The 16652-nt window shown below is 37.9% G+C and overlaps 1 protein-coding gene across 1 annotated transcript in view; it reads right to left on the reverse strand.

The window, feature by feature from the left end:
* The window catches only part of GMDS (GDP-mannose 4,6-dehydratase), a 407910-nt gene that overhangs the window by 347830 nt on the left and 43428 nt on the right, over window positions 1–16652 (reverse strand). The window lies entirely within an intron of this gene.

A 16652-nucleotide genomic window follows, 5' to 3' on the forward strand; every position in this document is an offset into this window, starting at 1 on the left:
ATGACTTGCTACAAAAAAAACATAAAAACAATGAGATGCCACTATGCTTACAGGTTTAAACTCTGTTATGTGGATCTGCTCTGTCAAAATCATGGCCAGAGATGTTTAAGAGCAAAACTAAACAGACAACATTTCTTTCTGACCATCACTTAAAAGCATGTTGCTCCAGAGAAAAACTTCCTTTTTACCTCATTTTAAATGATTTTTTTGCCTCAGAGAGCCTAAGAAGAATAACACACTAAAGTAAGAAATTATAAATGCACTAGGAGGCCCTACAGGAGCAGGACTGCCAAGGGAAATTGCTTACTGCATTGAGGGCAAAATCCTAGGTATGCAAAATGGCACAGTACAGTGCACAAGGGGCACATTGCTCTATGTTTAAAAGTGCAGCATTAGAAAAGGAATTACTTCATGGTATAAATGCTTCATAAAGTCTCACACAGTGTAAAAGACCCTGAAACCAAGAAAGTTTCAGCTTCCACACTACATGTACACGTATGTGCTCAGATCTTCACAGGGCTAGAGCCCTGTAATAGCAGTCTATGACACCAGTTAATCATGAAAATAACCACATGTGCCATAGCTTCACTGGAAGAATATGTACATCAAATTATAAGAACAAGGCCCTGAAAGGAGAAATTCAAAGAATATTTGATGGAAAATCTGGAAAAGCGTAAGTGTAAAGGGGGAGATGACAGCTACCTTTAATGCTTTTGTCATCTTTCTCATTAGCAATTCCTCCAGGATTTAGCAGAGAGGGTAAAACTTCCGAACTCTCCTTAGTTGCTCAGCCCACTACAACATAAAATTATTAATAAAATGAAAAAAAGGAGGTGAAAGTGGGAGACCCAGAGAGTGCAAAGGAGAGGAAAAAGAAAGGCTGTGATTACTTAGGAAGTTGATGGGAAACAGACTTAACTGGGATTGAACCCTGTCAATAAGGTCTTGTTCTTCTCACCCAGGCCATTGCTCAAAGTTTCCAGTCACCCTGGAACATTTTGAACCAGCAGTGGCACTTGCTTCCTCTGCACTTCCTTTCCAGGTCTATCAAGTGATAGGGCAGGGCTTCACAATGAGTGGGAAACAGGCAGCAAGTGTGAAAGCTCCTGCTTTCTGGCTCTGGCACAGCGCAGCTGATTCGGTGTCTGGTGATCGCGCAGAGCGCAGATCCGCGCTGTCCTGCGCTGCGATACCGTATCGCACACAGCCCCAGGGGTCACGGCTCCCTTCCTTCTCTGTTCATTACAGCAGCCTGCCAGTGGGAATGGCAATCACAACAGCCATCAAAGCCTCAAAGAGCTTGCAGCTGGTAAGGACAGCACACTTTCCATCTTCTCCTAATGAGGTCAGGGAGTAAATAATAATAAGTAAGGTTTGTAAAGTGATTTAAACCTTTAGCCATAGGAAGAGACACATATATTACACATATAAATTCTATTATCAAAGCTACTGATTTACATTTATACTGCAAAGTCTTCAAGATACAGGAATCCCTGTAAAGGGATTAGAAAAGGGATATTAAAGGAACTAGGCATTAAATTATTATATAATATAGGTGCTATTATATTTCATTTGAGAGCTTAGTTTTGCTAATGTAAAGTATGCAGCTAATGATGTTCAGTTTATAACAAATCAACAAAATATCAGAAGACAGAAGCAGATCTCTGTCTGTGGACAAACAGTATTGAAACAAAGTTTCCTACAGGCTGCCTTTAAGTAGGATTACAATGAGGCCTGGATCCTTACAGATATGTCAGACCTGCTTGAACAATCAAAACAGTTTAACAAGACTGACTAAATAAACCACCTCAGCTAAAACAGTTCCTCATCAGCACACTCTGGCACCTCAGACTTGAATTTCTGTGCAGTCTTCAGCTAAATACTAGTTTGAAAGCTCATACAAGGAACGATACTTCAGCTGGCTTCCAAGACACAGCAGCAGGTTTCCAACTGCAGCTGCCTTACAACATGTCTGTAAAATTCCCAGACAAAAGAAAACAGCCATATAAACTAGCATGAGACAACTTTAGGATGCAATATTTTATATTTAATACAGTAGTTAATGTCAAAAACTTCAATAAGCTTTGACACACTATCAAAGAAAAACTTCCAACATGGTGAAGAAATTGAGACAAATGAGTTAGACAGTGCTTTGCCTAAATCATCTAGTATAAAAACAGTATCAAGTTTGACTTGATCCATGAGCAAATAACAGGATAATTTATACAGAAAACTGAAAACAAGTGTAACTCAATATCCTGTTTAGCAATCCAACCTCCTTTATTTTGCACTGTTTTACACAGTCAAGTTCCATTTGCCATGAACTAATTTGGGATTTATATTGACACATCCAGAGAAGGCTGTAGAAGCACCCTGACATGCAGGCCATCTTCACCCTCTTTCTTTAATTTGGCCACCTCCAACACCCTTCCAGAGAGCTCTTGGAATCAAGAATTAGATAATGCCTGAATGCCTGAACATTCTTAATCTAGAAGACTCCCTCTTCCCCACAGCCCCTCTCTGCTAACAAAGAGGAGTGGAAGTACTAGATGGATGAAGCAACAAGGGAAAAGAGGTCACGGGAAAATGATCATGAGGAGGAGGAGGAGGTATAGAGTTCTTTTATTACTACTCCTAGAGTTCCAGGAAAAGCATATGGAGTGCTTTTTCAGAAGGAGGGAAAAAGAATTGAAGACCTAACATTAATGATGCAAGAGTATTATGACTGTACCATTGAGGAGAAAGGGCTCTCAGTTGTGGGGGACAAATATAAACATTTGAAAAGAAACACCCCACAGTGTATCAAGTATTCAGAATTCATTACACCTCTGAAAAAAAATGTGTAATGGTTTTCCACATAGCACAGAAGAGATCAACGGTGCTTATACTTGGAAAATTCAAAACTGATTGAGGCTAGTGCTGTGCCCTTAGGAATAACTACAAAGGTGAGTTTGTGGAAATTCAAACTAAATGTCAATTATCAAGGCCATTCTTAGACGTTCTCAATTCCTTTTGAAGTACAAACTACAGTTGTGTTCTACTGAAGTTAAATTTTGGCAGGTTCAATTAATCTGTTTGGGGGAAAGTGCATGGAAAAAAGAGGCACACTTTCATCCATAGGACACGGGTTGTTCCCTAAAAGCATCTCTCTGCAACAACAGAAGCAACAGTGCAGAGTGACCATTTTTATTTAGCCTTGTTGGAATGAATAATCCATCTCCCCATGAAAATCTACAGAAGCAGGGCCACTGGTGGCCTTGCACAATAAATTGGTTCATCAACTTTTAAACTTTTGCACAGCTAGAAGCTAATGCTATTTCAGAGACTTATTGAGCTGGAGTATGGTGACAGATCCTTTGGGGCAGGAGATAGACACCATTCTAAAACAACATCCAACTGATTTTAATAGCAGTCTGTAACAACTATTCATTTGTACATGGCACCCTAGAGCAGTCTTCCTTAAAAACAAAAAATCCATCAGAGTAATAAAGTGAAAAGTTATTTTTCTTGAAAAATGCATACTTCTAATAATTTCCAGTGATTTATAGAGGAAATCAGTAATTTTTTGCAGATACTATAAAAAGAACAGTGCTACACTTTGTCTCAAATCTTCAAGGTGATAATCGAGGTAAAGCATTGAAGCATTCATAAAAAATTCCTCATACTGAAAACAGGAAGAACTATGAACTCTGAAGTATTTAACTGATTTATTAAAGCTGCCACCCTCTAAATGCAGTAGTTATTTTGCTATTTTGATTTGTATTCTGGCCAAGTAAGAATACAAAAACAAGTGTCCTTTTGTTCCTGCTGTCAAAAGAAAAAGTCAAAAGGCGGTAAATGTAAAAAAAATTATCTTTGTTTTAAAAGACTGTCCAATTAATCAAAGGGGTTTGTAATTCATTAACTGCAGTGCAACAAAATAAAATTAAGCAGGAGGAAAAGTTAGCAACAAGGAAAGCATTTTACTTACACTACTCTTTTCCAATTAAGTTTTGTTTAAAGGCAAAAGAAAAGCAAAGTTGCTTTGGAAAAATGAATCACTGTGTTATTTCCTAGTCTGAGCTCCATCTGACCTCACACACTATTCCACTGGTAAACTATTAAGTTATATTAAAAGCTGCAACTGCACTTACAGAAAATACCAACATACTCTTCCTTTCTCCCTCCCTCCAATTCTCTTTATCTAAAACAACATTAGTCACATCATCAATATTTATAGCTATTCCACTGTAAACCTCAACATAGACCTCTCATTTTGAGAGCAAGCCTTGGACCACTCTAAGGCTGACATGAACAGAATAAACCTCTTTAACTCAAGTTTGCTCCATACCAACCAGTTTGGCTTAAATTAAGCCAACAACAGTAAGGTATGTCAGCTAAATGCTGCTGATGTTTTAAGTGTTGGTATTTAATTACATAAAACCTTTAATCTAAACCGGTATGATATTCTACAATAATCAAACAGCTTGTTTCTATCACACAAATCTCCCCTCAACATCTCAGCTTGGGAAAAACAAATTACACCAACAAACTGAGTATATAGGTTTTTTTCCTGATTGCAGGAACCTGCGGCACATAGTGTGTTATGTCCAAGCACACCACAAATTTGCCAGTGATGACAGTCAGGTGCTTGAAGGCTTTTTCGAAAAAAAACTAAAAATCACACCCCTAAACATTCAGGCATCAAGAAACTCAAAATAACTGCTAGCTCTCAGACCCATCCAAAGGAACTATCATCAAAAAGAAGAGTAGTCTCAGTAGACAGCCTTCTAAAGCTTATAGAAGTTATGAGCCACAAAACCTTAGTTTTTTCTTCAAATTGGAATGTCTAGTATTGTATACTTATCCATTAGTACACTTATATAAACAAAATAAGTTAGGAACTCTGAATTTGAAAAGAAACTAGCTTTACCTTTCTGTCTCACTAGTGAAAGCATAGGGATTAGAAGATTGTGTCTATAAACATGGAAATGCAAATCATATGGGCAACGTTCCAGATGAAAATTAGAACTTCTATGTAGGTAATGGGAAACCCGCAATAATTTTAAAGCCACAAGATTATTGTTTTGCCCATCCCTATTTCCTCCTGCTTTCAGAAAAGTCCTGGGATCAGATGGTCTTTCACCTTTCCAAAAGAGCAAGAGCAGCTCCAATCAGCAACAGCTATGAGCTATTTGGACCTGCTTTATCCTTGAGTACCCAGACTAAATCAACAGCCCCATTAAGTGACTCACAGCGACTCAGGGGGAAACCCCCCAATATGTAACAAATGCAAACTCACCTCAAACACTGTCCAGTGGAGACCCAGACACACAAAACCTACTGCAGAGGGCAAAGAAACCAGGAAACCCAGGACTAAGCTTGGCTATGCCCCCAGAAGAATAACTTAGATATCAAAATTTCAAAATTCAGAATTGTCACAGTAAAAAATCCATAAAGCCCTGAAATTTTGGGTTCAGAATGAATTGTGTCTTTTATGTTTAAAGGAAATGAGTAATTCTGTCAAGTGACACCAGGAGGAAAAATATGACATCTTGGCATGCCACCTTTAACATCCTACAGTGGAAAACCAATAACAGCAGCAGTAACAAGGCTATCACTGAAAGTTGGGGAGAGCACCTGAACTTATGACCACAGCTCAATACATATCCTACCAGAAATACTGGACTCATCTCACTCCACGACAGAGCCACTTCTTTCTTTCTTTCTTTTTATCCTTTCTGCAGCAGCCTAATGCAGCAGCTGAGGTTAAAGCTGCTTTCAGCACTGTAGCAGCAGCCTCTCAGGCTGATGGCTCAAGCAGGCTTTATCCACTCCTGCTCACCTCCTGAGGTTTTTACCTAAGTTTAGCCCAAGATGTTTCCTAACAGAATACAAGGTCAGTTATTTGAGACAAAACAAAATAAACACCTCACTTGCTATCATGTTTGCATGAGATCAAAGCCTAATAAAAGAAAAGTAAATGAGTGTAGATCAGGAAAAAGATTTTTAATTCATTCTTCTGTACTCAGCTTTACAGATGGATACTGTAATTTTGTCTGAAATGTAGTTTATTTACAAGAAAACACAAAACAAGAAATCATAATCCAGTTGGAGGACAGGAGCAGTGCACAGTAACTCAACTCTTGTTTTCTCAAAAGTTTCCATAGTGAGAAATTTGAAAATCCAGTCAGGAAGGCCTGTTTGTTATAACTTCAACAGCTCTCAGGCTTGCAATATTTGCTTGGATGGAAGCAAAGTGCTGATCCTGCAGTGATATGATCTGCCAATCATGGAAGAAAATACTCTGTTTCTGGACATTTCAAGTTCTGGGAGTAAACCGCTTGCCTTACAACTCGTCATAACTCTCTTTGGTATTGCCTCTCCCAGTCAGCATGGTCTGAGCCCAGTTTCTTAACTGTGCTGGTATCTTCTGAATAAATAATTTTTTTCAGTAACTCTGCTTATTTATGCAATTCTCACCTTTTATTACAAGATTTCCAAACTTCCTAATTTTCAGCAGAGGTCTTTAAAAGATGGACTCTAATACTTTTCAGAGTTGTGAATTCAGAGTGGCCAAGAGACCAGACAGCCTAATTGTGGTCTTCAACACCCTGAGCTTTGGGCAGCTCAGATTTCTCTTTACACCAGTAAGGGATAAAATAAGAACAAAAAGAGCCCAAAGAGCAATCACAGAAATAAATTTCCTAATAGTTCTGCAATGGAATAGAAAAGGAAAAATGTGACTGAAATTTCAAAACAAAAAAACAAGGAAAACGCTACAGAAATACCAAAGCTAGATTCTGGTGAAAAGCATAAATATTTGGACCAAAATGTAACATTCATTTACTGTCTTTACTTAACTATTTGCAACACCTTTTGTCTAGGAGAAATGGAAGAAACAGTAACAGGGGAGAAATTTAGCAGGTGAGATCTTAACAGTTGTTCCCCAGAGCTTACTGTACCCACATGCACTTCTTCCTCACAAAAGGAATGTTATCCATTTTAAGTCCTCCCTACATAAATCCACGCTTTAGTTCATTGGGGAAAAAAAAAAAAAAGGCAAAAAATGAAAATGGTAAGACTCTTAAGACAACAAGTTCTTCTTATGCTGTCCAAAACATTGTTCTACCAAAAAAATAAATGTAGAAAAACAATTAGGAAGTCAAAGATACATGGTCTACCAAGATTTGAATACTTTTTTTTCCAAAGGCAACACTTGCCAGAATTCCATGTTTTGCAAAATCTTTTTATTATGCCAAGGAGCAGTTTCATATTTGTTGGATATTTTTAAGCAAGGGTAAATATGCTTCTAAGGTTTTGGGCTTTTTACAGTTTAAGATTTACTCAGGTTTTAGGGTTTTGTTTAATACACTGTGCATGTTCTACACTACAACTGTAAATAAACATTAACTCTGTAGTAAAACATCCTTGAATGAGCAGAAGTATTTATTCAGACAGCGCCTGCCTTCCTCTATAAGCAAAGACAACTCTTAGTGAAGATGCTTAGCTGTGTAAAAGCTGCACTCATGTTCAAAACACTGAAATATGAATTGACTGAAATTAGACATTAGACTCAATACCTCTGTTCCACACGGCCACTCTTGCTAATCAAGGGCTCTGATGCCACATGGACTGAGCTTCCTGGTGGCCAAAAGCCAAGCAGGATAAGGATTATCTGGGCGATAGCAAAAGGATGCAGTGTTTTTTCAGAGAAGGTTGCAGAAGGTCGTCCTTATATTTACAGATACCACACAATGCCTTGTGTACCCAACTTCACAGCTTTCCCTTGTCAGCTTCAAAAGGGGGAAAAAAAACCCACCCAGTTTCATTAATTGCCAAGGTTCTTGTCTAAGGCTACTAGGAAAGGAAAGCGAGCAATCGCATTTGCTTATCCCATCTGTCAGGAGCAGGATTTGGAATATACAACTACCATGAAACCACCAGCAAAATACCAATTTCTTCAATTCAATAGAGTATTAAAAATCACCTGCAGACTGAGTTAGCAAAAATCCTTTGCATCATCTTCAAGTGCAGTAATCAAAAGAATTCTTTCATCAAGGTAGTTTTCATGAACAGCTTCCTAGTTAACGTAAGGACAAAGCAAGATCAAGGTAAAGCAACTCTTCAAATAGTTTAAACATTTCCACATTTTTAAAAATAGTTTAAATTTTTCCACATCAGTCTTGTTCCAATGAATTAGGCAGTTTTGCACAGATCTCTGAAAAGAGAAAAACTATTTAAAACTTTCATTAAGAAGCTTTCAAGAAACATCGAAACAGATTATTTTCAAGACCTTGACACAAACAAGCTTCTTTCATTTACCATTGCACAAAACCTAGTTAAATTTAACTGTCTTTGCAGACTGTGGAGAAGTGGAATACATGGGACACATTTAATCATTTTTGTCTGTATTCATTTGTCTGTATTCCTCTAATCTCAAGGTTTCTTTGCAGTTCATTTGAATGTCTTTGCACCCTAGGAACTACAAGGAAATTCTACGGAAACCTCCCTGTCTCACTAACTTTGTAAACTGTTCTCTTACATTTACTCCTAACCTAAGCCAAACACTGCAAGATCACAGTGTTACTTCTTTGAAATTCATAAATTCTTTAATTGCCAAGGGACATAAGGGTATGCTTTAACTGAACAAACACAGGAGGTTTTGCAAAAAAGGCCAATGTGAAGAAAACAGTATCTACTTTTTTTATTACAAAATCACCACCACTTAAAAATGGCAACATCCTATGTTTTTTAAGAAACACTTAAAATTTCCATACCAGGAACAGTAAGAGAACTCTTGATTTTGCTAAAAATTGAGTGTAAACATGACATCAAAGTGTAAGGGGGCCTCATTTTCAGACACACAGGGACCCAAAAGAGCCCATTTCTTTGAAGAATATACTAGGAGAAGATTATCAGATGTATATACACAATCAATTTTCCTACCATTAAGTACACGGGTCCTCCTTTTAATGCTGTTAAGAATTGCAGAGCAATACCACCATACAGCTATTTGGAATAGTCTTGAGGTTTCACATTTGCATCTACCATCTGGCTTTTGCCTGAGCTGAGGCAACACCTCCATCAAATACGGACAACAAATAGCACCTGATACCATATGAATCTTCTTACATGCTTATCACTGGATCACTACAATATACTCCAAGTCAACAGAAAAAGAAGCTTCCATACTGGATTATACCATACATACATTTGAGCAGTGCTTAGGAGTTTTGTATCCCCACACCAAGTAACCTACTCTGCATCAAACCATCTGTCTTGTTCCTCTGCCTCACTCCAAGAGAAGGGGCATCATCTAGTTCCCTCATGTTCTTCCTCTTAAGGGTTTTCTGCTATTTGGAAAGCTTGAAGAGGCATCATGACAGGACTCTTGTTACCTGATCTTACAACTTGTGCCCTGACCAAACTATACAGTACAAAATACCCTTTAAATGAGCATCCTTACTCACCAGCAGCAGAATGCAAATATTTGGCACATCAGAAAATACACTGAACAAGGCCTCAAAAGTACAACTGAATGCTTTTGTATTAGTGAACATGTTGGCAAGCAGTAGATGCATACAACCAAACAGCTCAACTACTCTAATCTCACAGAAAACTGCCCAGATGACACGGCACCAGGAGGCACCTTGGAGGAAGCTATGTGACTTACTGCCATCCACAAAGAAGTCTACAACAAACTGCTTTGAGATAATGGCAAGCCCACTCCCCGAATGGTCTAAGGCATCACAGGCACATTCCTTCTCTCCCTGCCTCCCAGAGGTCAGTCATGCTGGCTGACACACAGCACTATGTCCCATTCACTCAGGGCTGTGATCAATGCAGTAGAAATCTGTGCCATCTGCTCTCTACAGACCATCCATGGGCACAGGCACTCTTCCAGCCACACACACATTGCTCTCATGGTAGACTTCCAAACAAAAACTGTGGCTTCATGTTTACACATCTTATTTATCAATATTGCTTTGTTTCTCCAGGAACCTGGCAAACCAACGGGCTCAAAGGATGCTTGCTAGCGCAAAGCTGCTCCTTTTAGCAGGATACCTACTCATCGTAATTTAAACATTCCGTCTGTATCTGGATGATCTGTGAGGGAAACTTTTCTAGATATTCTAGAAAGCTTGTTTGTTTCTAAACCACACAACAGTTTTAGATACATGTGGAGAACATTCCATTTTTTCCCCCCGGATATTTGTTTTACTCAAGACAAAGGTTTACATGAAGGAATGTTCAACTTCAAAGAAAACACTTCCGAGTTTTCTCACGTACTTCTGTAGGACAACCTCAACCTGGCATTCAGCCATCAAGTGACTAAAGTTTGCATCAGAAGGTGAACAGCAGGGGTCCCAGGGAGGGAGTGGATAGAGAGGTGCTCATCCTACTAAGTGTAACAAAAATTTCTCCAAAATTGCTGGGATGAGACCAGCAAAGATCAAGCTTGTTACCCTCCAGGTGGCATGCAGGAAAGGCAAAATTCTCAGTTGTAGGGAAAGTTGCTCTGTTGATCTATTCTGATAATGAATGCTATGTCTTCCCAAAACTCTTTTCAAAACTATTTCCCCAAAGATGCAGGTGCCAAATACCTATTTACCTATTTTTAATGAATTTCATACTACAAGAATGCCAAGCTTCTCTTTTCCTCTCCATGCACCCATTCTAACATACATATGGTACATTGAAGATGACCATATCTCATCAAGTAAAGAGTATTTCATGTCATCTTGCAAAAAACAGCCTTCTTAGTATTTTTTTAGGTAAAAGCACGAGCCAGGATCACCACTAGCTCTTGAACAGCATCTGGAATCATTTGAGTGCAAACATTTCATGTGTGAATTCAAATGCCTTTCAGACTTATGACAATTCAGTTTTCCTTTAAGGACACATGGAAATAAGTGTGTGATCCCACTGGATCACCCCATGCCCTCAATGGCTTAATTGTTCTATGCTTCACTGATGTAGAATCACAATTATTGTATAGTATCATGCTGCTTCCTTCCTTCTTTTGGGGAAGCTAGTGATTTGTAAACACTCACTTCAATTATATGTAACTTTTCACATCAAACTGGGAGAAGTTCACCAGGTTGAAGCCCCATGATCCTAATGACATTCTGTAGAAGGTGGTCAGGAATACAGGGACTGGCTTTCCCAGATGTCCACAGGAAAAACAAACAGAACATCTGTGTTTTATCCACTCTATTTTACAATCTTCTCCATCTCCATGTATCTGTACTTTCCTAAAGTCATAGAAATTAATAACAGGGTTAGGAGCACCTCTATAAGGCAGTTCTTCACTTTGCCTATGTTTATTCACAGCTTGAGGAAAATCCTAATAAAAATGCATCCTGCAATACAACTAGCTAGACTAGTACTGCAAGACACTGAAAGAAATTGTCTTTCCCTATAATGCATAGCAAGACTGAATAAAACAAACTGTTCTTGCTGATGCCATGCAGTTAAAGTGCAAATTTCAAAGCAGATTTCACAAGTGTTGTGTCATTCTCCTGTAAAGGACTAAAACTCTAAAAATGCCATGTAACAAGAGGTAGAGGTTTAGTTGCACTGTCCCTCCTAGTTTAAAGCATGCAAAGAACAGTCCTTTGAGGCCTTAACTTTTGCCTCTGGCATAATTTTTGTTTGATCTCACCCAATCTACTTGAACTTGGCTTGAAGTCTTTTTTTTGCCAAAGCATAAGATGAATGATTACGCATAATGTTGCTTATAAAACACTATAGCAACATATCCAAACAGTCCTGAAAAGAGATATCAGTCATGAAAACTGACTAAAACAGAGATATAAGCACATGTCCCAGCAGAAATTCTTCGGCAAACTTACCCTATTGTGAGAAGGAGGAAAATTGGAAGGGGTTTTTAACTGCAGAAATATTGGTAAATGGAATATTCAAATATGGTTTTACAGAACAAGAGTGAACATACTGATGTTAAGATTACTGAAAACTGTGTGGTGGCTGCATCAACACATTCTGAATTGAAAAGGTTTGCTGAAATCCATAAGAAAAGCTTGACTGAAAAATGGAGAAGCTATTAAGGCAACAGCAGCCTCTATCAGATCCACTGACCATGGATCATTCAGTTAACTGATCATTGACATTGTTTTGTGGAACCATTTCCAACCAGTTCATCATTTTAATGGATGATTTTTTACTGATATCAATAACACTTTACAGAGAGGGATGGAAACAAAGACAGACCTTTGGGGTAACCAATTCAGGGAACAGCGCTATCGTAGCTGAAAGGCTCAGAAAGAAACCTTCAGTTTCCCTGTCAGCAATCATCAAGCACATTGTGGAACAGCTGGCAAGACATTCTATTGCATCTCATCACTTCTTTTCTGCTCTTCTCCTTTATAAAATCATTTCCTCTTGATATCACCAGGCACACAAAACTAGGCTAAAAAATTAAGCTTGCTGTCTAAAGCAATCTTCCCTGCTTCTTTTCTCCATCTGGAGGTCAAGCCAATAAAGTAATATTGCAACATTTTTGGAGGGTTTTCATCATTATTTCTTAAGAAAAGAAAGTTCTTTTTAACTGTCGTTTGAGCAACTTTCCCATGAATTGAGAATACTTAAAAAAATAAGGCAGATAGAATTTATATATCTCTGTAGCTATATATGTTATGGTGAACTACATTTCTTATGCCAGTAAAAATAAATTTGTTATGGACCCTTCTTATCACACATAGAAAGACTGCAAGTTATGAGTAATAGGTGACAAGCAACAGAGAGAAATACAAGTATGCCAGACACTGAACAGGAATGTCTTATTCTTAGGATTGTTTTAATTCTTCAAGCTTCAGAGTGTTATATTTTGTGTGGAGAGAAATAATGGGGAAATACTTCACAGTGGATCATCAGGAGTATAAAGGTTATGGTATCCACTATTCAGTTTAATTTTACTTCACATGCATTGCACAAAAGGAAGGAGAACTATGTTTTGTTTTTTAAAAGCATACAAAAAGGCTTTTATGCCCAAACCTCATGAACAGCTATGAACTACACAGTATAATACAATATAATAACTACAAATACAATTTTTCAGACTGAAGAAAAGTAATTTTTTAATGCTCACCAGCAATAATAGCTATCATAAGGACAGTACTAAGTACTTCCTCAGAAACATTTCAGTTCAGCATAATTAATATGTGTCTTTCCCCTTCTAGCTAAGGAAATGCAATCCTTCAGATTAGAGGAAGCCTTAAGAATTAGTCACAGGAGGTTAAGAATCCAAGCAAAAAAAATCCTTTCACATAAAGTAATCAAGTCTTTCCTTGATATTTCAAAGTATAATGTGATGCTAGCATAACATTGAATCCTTCAGTACCATGGTAACTCAAATTACTTATAGAGACACAAAGGACCACCTCTGAAATAACCCAGAAGTAAAATATCATCACCCCAAGTGCACAGACTTGGTTGTCGTGGCCATCACCAGGATTCAGGGATGGAAGCACAGAGCATTGCACAGATCTGCAGCAGGGACTGCGAGTACCCTCCTGCAGAGCTTTCACCAAGACACCTGAAGTAATTAGTCTGCTTTAAAAATTGAATAGACCTGACAAAAATTATCTCACATACCATGGAGACTAAGAAAGATTTAAGAACCAGCGTCAGACCATAGACACCATAAAACACTTCCCAGATAATCCACTGTATTAAAAAACAGGTGTTATCATTTTAAAGATGCATATGAAGGCAACATTATTCCATTATGAAAGCAAGGAAACTTTCTCCAAAATTCCAATTTAACCAGTCACCTTCACACTGTTCTACAGTTAATTCTCATCTTCATACTCAGGATTAATTGAATAATTCACCAACATGATGATTCATCTACAGGTAGTCATTCAGCTTCTCTTTCTTAACCTCACCTGAAGAGCATTTCTATGGTTGTTTGGGGGGTGTTAGTTTGCTTTGGTTTTTTGGTGTTTGTAATTTTTTTTAAGCTTCTTTCCTTAACCAGTGGTAGACTGCAGGCTGGAAAAGGTATTACTACACCATGAGAAACAGACATTTTTCACCAATGTGTCCCCAGAACAGAAAATGTTTGGCTACAGCATGATGTGACACTTTTGGTTTTGGCTCAATATAACAATCTTTCAGTCACTGCTTAAAATTACAGAGAAACAACTAGAAGGTCAAAGTTCAGCTGTAAATTAACACTCACTTTAATAAAAAATAACTTTAAAATAATGACATCAGCTAAGCCACTCTCTTGTAGACATCTTCTCACACCTGCAAATATAAAATACACAACAGATGTTGGAGAAACCAGACTAACTCCCTCCTTCCCCACCACAAGTGAAATACTGAGATTCTACAGGAGAACTTACACACTGTCATTTTGCTGTAAGCTGATTACACTCGTATCTTTTCTAAATATTTTTTCTGCTGGAATGTATATACATATAAAGAAATCGAACTTACACAAAAAGCAGGTCTGAAAATGTTCATATGGTTCTGGTCCAATTACAGTATGGAACAGGAAAACTAGAGAAGCAAAGGAGCTCTAACCTGGTGCAAAACCTTTTCACTAACTTGACAATCAGTCAAGGAAATAAACATACTTTACTTTTTCCAAAGAGAACTGAACTTCCACAGTGTGTAGCTGACAGTAATTAAAAGCTGGGTGGATGTCTTGAGTTACAAACCAGTGAGAAGGAAGCCACAGCTCCTTCTGGGTGTTCCCAGCAAACAACTCATCAGCATTTAAAAGAAAGCCTTTTGTTGCCTCAATTCCTACAGAAGACTGAGGGACATGTCAACCTACCTGAACCCAGCCTGACAGCTGAGACTGGTCTCTGACAGTAAACAGGTTTGGAATTTTGTTGCATAGGTTTTGTTTGCTTTTTTTTAATTAAGAAAACCCAATGCAATATCATTGGCTTTTCAATTAAAATACCACATTGAGGACAATTCTTACTTCATAAAAATGAGGTGTTGGTAGAGTATGTCAGCACAAAAAAAAAAAGTCATTCTTGTTAATATTGTATCAGATTTGAATAACACTGAGTACTTTGGGGGGTTTTGCTGCTAGCCCCCAAAGTCAAACAAGATTCTGTAGGATTTAAACACAAAGGGAAAGGAAGAGTCAAAATTTGCACATCTTATGTCACTGACATATATAAGAGGAACGTGCTTACAGAAGTTTCTTCAAGTCTCAAAATCTTTGAATCTAAGACTTCAGGAATATAAATTCTAAAGAAAACAAGTAATTTGTAAAAGACAGACAAATGCTGACAGGCTCTAAGTCACTAGTATCTTCCTTTTCTCTGAAGGCTCTTATCATTTTGCATGTCAGGGTTCTCTGGTTTCAAACACTAACCCCATAAACCAACAGGTAAATCACAAGTAAACCCTGACATTTTCAACTTCCCCTCCCCAGTGTGTGGTCAAAACAAGTCTGCGTGGTGCAGAAAAACACAGTTTGAAACAATTAATTCCAAAATAATCATTCTGAGAAAATGAATCAAGCAGATACCAAATCTATTTCCAGCTACTCCTTTTTAACCCAGAGGTACCAGAAGTATCTGAATAACTTCTGGTTTTCCTTAGAAGAGGGGACAGCAATGGAGCAGGAAACCTCCACATTTCCACATTTCACTTCTAACCCTGTTCCCCAAGCTAGAAGCTTCAGTAGAGATCTCTGTTCCCTTTCACAGGCAGGAGTGGTTTACTCAGGGTCAGCACCTCCCTGACCAGCCCATCACAGGCACTCTACTCACAAATCCAGCAGCCACTTTAATCCCACAAAGCTTTCAGGCTTTGGAAAGGCAAAAAGCAGCAGCAGGATGAAAGAGGTCTCCATCTATAGACTTCAGATAGCATCATTAGAGACTTTTGTATTTGGGCATTTAATTTCCAAGGAAAAGTCAAAGTTACAATGATAATGGCATTTAATCTCACTGTAAATAAGACTAAAGGTTAACACACAGAAGCTGCCAAGCACACCATCTCTTGGCAACAAGAGTTGGAAATCTGCAAGCTAGGGATGACAGGTCTTGTTATTTTTGTCCTTTTTTAGCATTCAATTTAGATTACTGATTAGAATCACCAAAGTACAGCATCCTCTTTCACAACCTGTAAGAAAATTTACAGTTCTTTCAACCATCTGCACTGTCATCTTTATAATACAATCTGCATCTATAGTAATTAGTATTGTTAGTATAGACATCAACTAAACCTCAACTTTTAATGATTTTACTAGGCATATGTCCTAAAAGGTTTATCTGTTAGGCAAGAGTTGCTATATTTACGCAGTGTTTGAAAAAATAATGATTGATTTGACTTAGCCACACACCAGTGCAGCATGCATAACGCTCTGATGGAGCAGCACTCATGGGATGTAAAACAAGTCCTCCTGAAGGAATTTATTATAATTTACCAACCTGCTTCTGGCCATTAAGAGTAGTCTATTGAACAGCTGCTCACAAAATCCAAATTTCTTTCTCCATATTGTTCTTCCCTTCCCTTCAGACAAAGCTTGTTATGTCTTAAAATACTAATGTTGGAAAAAGCTAATTAGCATAATTATTTATTAACCATTAGCAATTAATAATATCTGTTTTACTCCAGGAAAGAGACTGTATAATTTTAGGCCTGCAGCCATGCAAAAGGTTTCACAAAACTGGTTG

Source organism: Ammospiza caudacuta, chromosome 1 (genome assembly GCF_027887145.1).
Source record: "Ammospiza caudacuta isolate bAmmCau1 chromosome 1, bAmmCau1.pri, whole genome shotgun sequence".
Classification (NCBI taxonomy): Eukaryota; Metazoa; Chordata; class Aves; order Passeriformes; family Passerellidae; genus Ammospiza; species Ammospiza caudacuta.